General features: G+C 34.2%; 1 long non-coding RNA gene across 1 annotated transcript; it reads left to right on the forward strand.

Moving 5' to 3' along the window:
• Window positions 1-4,022: 4,022 nt before the first annotated feature.
• LOC128282452 (uncharacterized) lies at window positions 4,023-6,164 on the forward strand. Its single transcript, XR_008272726.1, has 2 exons — window positions 4,023-4,163; window positions 6,018-6,164. It is a non-coding gene; the product is annotated as an uncharacterized LOC128282452 (long non-coding RNA).
• Window positions 6,165-7,346: the final 1,182 nt, after the last annotated feature.

Consider the following 7,346-nt stretch of genomic DNA (forward strand, 5'->3'; position numbering starts at 1 on the left):
TTCTTTTCTTTTTTAATTAATTTTATGATCTAGTTTGATCTAGCTTTAGGTTGTTTTTTGGAGCCATAAGATTCAAAATCGTATGTAAAACCCTTATTTTGGTATTTGATATTTCTCTAGTTTAAGAGATAGACACTATCGTCTTATAAGGTTGTATTGGCATCAAGTAAAAAAGAACTCGTTTGGTTCAGTGTTGATAGGCATACAGTTTGAACAATTGATACGATCTTCTGTCGTATTCGTTCTACCAAAGAATACATTGGCGTGTCCAATTAAGTGGTTGGCTGAATCCGTTAAGGGAAACAACAATTGGATTTAAATGACCAGCACGGTTGGGGTCGTTGGTTCGAGTTGGGCCTTTTGCAAAGCTATCGAAGAGCTAAATCATAGATGCACATTTCGTGGTTATTCATTCAGTAAAGGTTAGTTGTTGGTTGTTCTTGTAATTAATTTACACATGGAAGGTTTGGTGGTCTGAGGAATCCTTGATCATTATAATTGTTTTATTTATTAGAGGAAAAAAATTCATTATCCGGATCAATTCAAAATCTGAGCCTAAATCAAGCCTGAAGCTAGAGCATCGTCACATTGATTTATTTAGTTTTATATTTAGTTTATTTTAAAGCAATTATAATTTTTATATTTTTTGTTATCTTTAATTTTTGTTAATTTGATTTAAACCCTTTTATTTATCTTTGCACAAAACGTCAGGCATCGTGGGCACAATAGTTGCCTAGTGCGCAACGTGGTTAAATCGAATGATATTGCTATTTATATATTGTTTAGGTGTAGAAATTTATTTTTTGTGGACCCAAAATTCATCATGTAACAGCCCGATTTTTAGTAATGTCGAAATATACTATTTCGGAACCTAATTTCCATAAATTGAGTCTGTAAGGATGAAATATAAAGATTAATGAAGTTAGTATGAAAATATATTGAACTTCTAGTAAGTAACTTAATCTTGAAATTAAATAATTAAAGCTTAGGGACTAAATTGTAAAAATTCAATCGCTATTAAATTTTAAATTAGAAAAGGCTTAAGGACCTAGATAGCAATTATTTAAAGGACCAAAATGATTAATTAACCATTATTCAACATGAACTACTAAATGATGATGATTAATTCCATTAAGATTATTTTATGATTAAATTATACTTAATAATGTTTTAATTAATTAGTTAATGATTAACTAAATTAAAACAATGTTAATCTAAGTATAAATATTAAAGTGAGTGGGATGACAACCAAATTGCCATCGTCTTCAAGCCTTCATTTTCCACCATTGAAGAAAGAAAGAAAAAAACTTTAGTTTTCATTCAAACATTCGACCATCTATTCATGTAAGTCCTTAAGCTATTTTTCTTTGACTTTTATAAATTTATGATCATGAGAGATTGATTTAGCTAGCCCATCAAAGAGGAAGCTTATTAGTGGTGGATTACTTTGACACCAATTATTTCAAGAGACAAAGTAACTTGGGATTTCTTCCAGATTGAATTTAAAAAGAAATATGTCAATTGGTTGTACCTGGAAAGAGAGAAACATGAGTTTATAGATTTGAGACAGGGAAATATGACAATAGTAGAATATGAGCATAAATTTATTTGTTTGAGTAAGTATGCTCGAGAACTTGTATCATCTGAAGCCAAATTCTGTACTTGATTCAAGTGGGGTTTAAATGAATATATTCGGATGTTGGTAGGTTCCCTAGAAATAAAAGAGTTTCTAGTACTATTAGAACATTCCTACAAAATGGAAACAATATAAAATGAAAAGAAACATGCCAAGAATAAAATAATAGATCTCAGGAAGCTTAACATAGTCATATATTTTTTTACTCCTCTATAAAAATAACTAGAGATTTCAGAAGCCGTTCTTTTGCAATTGTAGGGAATTTGAGAAAGATGTTTCCAGGCATAATTATCTAAAGTCATAGGCTACATCAATAGCTAGTGTTGACAGTGTTTGGAATATGAATAAACCTAGTTCTGAGCATTGTGGCAAGAATCATTTTGGAGAATTTAGATTGAAGAAGGGATCATATTTTTTATATGGCTCGATGGAGCATTTTTTGAGAGATTGCCTGAATAAAGCTGAGATAGGTTCAGAATAGGTTACCAAACCAGTAACAACTTTACAAAGGGGTAGGAAATCTAGACCCAGAAACAATGTTGGAGTTAGTCGCAGTGGAACACAAGATGTGGCTGTGAGATATGAAGGTCGTGCATCAACCAAAGCTTGGGCGGTACAAGCTAGGGAGGAAGCCACAACATCTGACATCATTGCTAGTACATATTCTCTCTTTGATGTTATTGTATATGCATTAAATAAACCTGGGTAAACATATTCATATATATGTGACCTGCCAGTAAATGTAGTAGTCAATTCAGATTAAATCCGCACTTAAGGAGTTTGTATTTCTAAGAAATTTAGATTTTAATTTACGCTTCTGGTAATTAAGCTTTAGAAACAAATTTTAACACAAATAAGTGTTTTTAGCACATTTTTTAGGTGTTGGGACCCAATAGGCCGACACAGGCTTTAGGTTGTGCTAATATGTTTTAGGCCGTGTGGATAAGAAATAGGCCAATTTCAAGCCATTCCTTTCACCCATTTCAAGCTCACACCTACAAGACATTTGCGCATACAATCAAGCTTTCAAACATACCAAAACATGCATATTAAGACCAATTCAATAGGTCATTTATCCATACAACCATTATGCCAAAAGGCACCTCAAACATAAATCATCAAATCAACCTAAACATGTGCACATTTACCATTTATCAACTAATTTGTTTCCAAGCCAAAACATATCATAATTTATAGAAATCAACCATACCATATTACATTCATGCCATATCTAAATAACCTTACCATTTGGATCATTCCTCAATGCATCATAACCACCTAAATGACACAAACCAACCATTTACAATTGGTACCAAACAATCGACATTTAAATACCATATTTACAAGTCAAACATAACAACATCTCATCAAACACAATTCACCTATACATGCCATTATAACCTTGATCAAGATATCAAATCTACCGATATAATCATTGGATAGTGAGATAGATCTCCGATGAGCTTCTAACCTGATCGAACTTCTAATAATTTGTAGAGTAAAGGAAAATAACTACGTAAGCAATGAATGCTTAGTAAGCTCGTATAAACTTTAAACAAACATTCCATTTCAACAATGAACTTTGTAGATTAAATATAAACCTATACCAATGCCTCAAGATTTATCAACTACATAACCATCAACTTATAAATGAATAAGTCTACAAACATCATATATATTTTTCATTCCTAAATAGGATTTTATAAAACAATATACACCATCATTAATCGTTTCATAAAACTATGAATTACTTCCTTTACTTAATTTCCATTCCATTTACTAAGCATAAACTTAAATAACAACATCAATTCACTAATTATATATTTATTCACATCAGAGGTAATTTCATCCATATCATACGTAATTTCTCATATATAAGTACATCTTTCAATTCATCAATCCCTTGTAACGCCCCAATTTTCAGGAATTCTGTGAATGTTGGCATAGGTTTAATTATGTTAGTGGGCCTCTAGAAGGCCCAAGCTTAAGATAGAACCTGGAAATTTTAGTTAATTTTTGTTCCACAAGAAAAAGGGGGTGAAATTATGAAATAGGACCTATGTGAAAATGTTTGAAAATGCTATACGCTAAATTGAAGGGGCCAAATAAATAGGAGTGCAAAATAGGAGGATTTGCATGACAAACCTCCCATTTTGCATGAAGTGGTCAGCCATCATGTTGTTGTAGACAATATAAGCACTTGATATCCATAATTTATGGTACAAATTGATACAAATTGATAATGGGTTAGGTAAATGTTCCATTATAATGGATTAGGTAAATATTCCATGATATTGGGTTAGGTAAATGTTCTATGATAATGGTTTAGGTAAATGTTTCATGATGGGATTTTCATGTCTTTTGTATTAAAGAATTAAATGGATGAAATATGAAATTTTATTAAAAGAAAAAGGGGTGAAAAGAACAAAGTTTTGTCCATCTTTGTTCATCATAGCCTAAAGTTAGAGAAGAGAAAGGAGAGGAGAAAGCTCTTGAATGTTCGGTCACTTGGGGAAGAAAATTGAAGGTAAGTTCATGGTAGTTTGCTTCTATCTTGATGTTCATGAGTTCTTCTTGATTCTACCTTAACTCTTGAAGCATATTTTGGTTTTTGGTTGTGTTGTGAGCATTTGGCCATGAATTAAAATGAAGGAAATGGTTGTTGTTGCATGTTCTTTTGATGAAAAATGGAAGATATGTGAAGTTGAGCCAAACAAATGAGCATGCATGTGCTTAGATGCTAAGGGGAAAAATCGGCTAATATGTTGTGCTCTAAAATGATGAAATGGAGATTATACTTAAGTAAAATCATAGATATGTAATGATTGATTGGTGATATACATTTTTTAAAAAAAACATGCATGCAAGTTATGTGTGAAAGAGTGATTTGGTAATAAATCTGCTTGGGACAGCAGCAGTAACGTGACTTTGGAAAATCACCATAAATTGTGGGAGATGAGTTAGAAGCTGCATAAATTATGTAATTAAAGCTTAATGAGTCTAGTTTCAAATGGAATAAACGAGAACATATTTTGAATTCTTTACAATGAGAAATATGATTTGTAATGAAGAGTGGTCAGATTAGTCAAACAGTGAAACATGCGAAACTTTAAAAAAAATATGGTATTGATTGGCCAAACCAAAAATTCTGAAAATTTTATGGATAGAAGATATATGAGTCTATTTTCAGGGAAAATTAACGGCACTTGTTTTGGAGTTTTGTAGCTCCAGTTATAAATGATTTAGTGACTGTTGTTCAGGAAGACAGCTTGCAGTGAGATTATGATTATGTGGTAAACATTGACAAAAATTTGTTAATGAGTTGCTTATTGATTTCTTATAAGCTTACTATGATCTGTAGGTGTGGTTGGCCGAATATTGTAAGGGGTTAATACGTAGTTTGTATTTGAATAGTTAGATGAACGTGTTAGTAATCCAATTGTAGGCGGTTCGTGTGTAGATCTCGTTAGCATATCGTCGCAAACAGGTGTGTAACTAACACCCTCTTTCTTAGTCTGGATCGGCAAAAGTCAAAAGCGAAATGTTTGAAAACCGTATTTTGTAGATTTGCGAGTGTACGAATGCTCGTGAGGTAAATCGATTAATGTTTTTGGTAAGCTGCAAAATTTGGACTATAAAGTGCATGATTTCTGTGCCGTCGAAATTTTTGGGCTTAATGGGCCAAAATTGAAATGATGGGCCAATCGGGCCCAATTCGATGAAGAACCCTCGATGCGTGATTCATTAGTACGTGAAAAGTAGGAATATGCATGAAAAATCCTAAAATAGATAAATTACTAAAATACCTTTAAAAGTGGAAAATTTACAGTTTTACTCCTAGTAGATAAATTACCAAAATACCCCTAGGGTTAAATTGACCTAAATGCATGTTTGACTGTTGTTATTTACAAACATGCCATGTTGTTATTATCGATGCATGGGATTGGGATATTGACGGAGGAAGTACTGAAAGTGGCTTGTCCACGTCTTGGAGGCTTTGCCTCAATTTATCGATAATCGAGCAAAGAAGGCTGCAAGCTCAGTAGAAGTGTTAGTTTGGGTGGGTTGAGCTATTCCCCACATAGAGTGTAGGGCTGGTACGGGTGAGTGTAGTGGTTGGTGGGTTGAGTAGTCTCCCCAAATGGGCTTGCATATGTTTATTGATGTTGCATCTATTTCCAAATGGGCCTATGGGCCATACTGTTATCTGAATAAGGGGTTAAGGCCCAGTTTATTGTAATCTGAAAAGGGCTCTGGCCCAGTATCACTGTTACCTGAATGGGCTTAGGCCAAATGGGCTTGAGCTGACTTGGGCTTTGAATGGGTTTTCCTTACACACTGAGTTTCCCCAAACTCACCCATTTTATTTTCATCCACAAAGGAAATCCCCAACCATAGTGGGCTTGGAGCTGTGAGGGAATTCGGAGTGGCCACCAGTTCTGAAAGTTTGGTTTTCTTCTGGTGAACTGGACATCCTATTATTTACGTTGAGGTTTGGGTTTTTAAATGTAATAAGGCCGCTTAATTATTTTCTATGGTTTTAATATGTGTTACTAAGATAGGTATTACTTATTTTAACTGTTGAAATTGAATAGCTTTATGGCGCGTTTTCAAAAACAAAAATTGATTTCAAAATAATACGACAATAAGCAAAGCTTCCGCAATGAAAGTATTTTCCAAAATTAATCACTTTTCCTAAAAATGACTTAATCAAAATCAGTTTCCTAGAAATATCCATGACGTTAAGGTGTGGCAATGGCGGTATGCATGTCTAGGATTGGATCCGAAGGGAGCTTGGTACTTAAGCAGTCCGATGGACTCACCACCTCTTTTCCGGTTTCCTACCTGGTGCACAGCTTCCATTCATTTTAACCTATAATGAAATTATCTTTTAAAACAGTAAGTAAGTTTTTTTTTTCTGGATCAACAATATAAAATGTTTTGAACGCTTCGTTGTAGCATGTGGGATCCGGTCATAACGTCTGGGCCGGGTTTGGGGTGCTACATTTAGTGGTATCAGAGCCTAGGTTGCAACAACTCGGCTGTAGAATGGGTTTACTAAAACAAAGATTTTCAAAACGAAAATTTTATAAAGAATACGAAAAACTCGATTTTCAAAATTTAGATCTTTAGAAGGTGGCATTCCGAATCTCCGGCTCAAGCCTGTATGTATTACTCTGAACTCTTCTGAATATTTTTCTGACTTATCTGTCTATACTAAAATCCTGCTAGGATACTCTAGATAGGATGATACTGAAACCATAGGAAAATCTGATAAGAGACTGAAACTGTAGCTAGACTTCAATTCTGCGAAAACAAACTCTGAACTACTGTCTGATTTATAAAACATCTGTAATAAACATTGGAATATTGAATTAATGCATAAAAATTCATAATCAAGATAATACGATATGAGTACAAGAGTCGTTCGTGAAAGAGGCCGTGGACGGAGCTGAGGAAGTGCTCGAGCGAGATTTTCATTTTCGAGACATATACCGGCGGTGGATGCACCGGTACCGCCGACAACAGAGGTAGAGTCTCATAACCGCGGTGCCAGGGATGATGCCCTGTCACAGGTAATGCTTCGTGTTCTGGAAAGGGTTGCCGGGACAAGTTCGGGCAATAGAATTCGAGGATCGATTTCTGAATGACTTCGGGCTAACGGAGCGGAGATCTTTAGGGGCGTATCTGGTATAGCCCCGAATGTGGT

This window comes from Gossypium arboreum, chromosome 10 (genome assembly GCF_025698485.1).
Source record: "Gossypium arboreum isolate Shixiya-1 chromosome 10, ASM2569848v2, whole genome shotgun sequence".
Classification (NCBI taxonomy): domain Eukaryota; kingdom Viridiplantae; phylum Streptophyta; class Magnoliopsida; order Malvales; family Malvaceae; genus Gossypium; species Gossypium arboreum.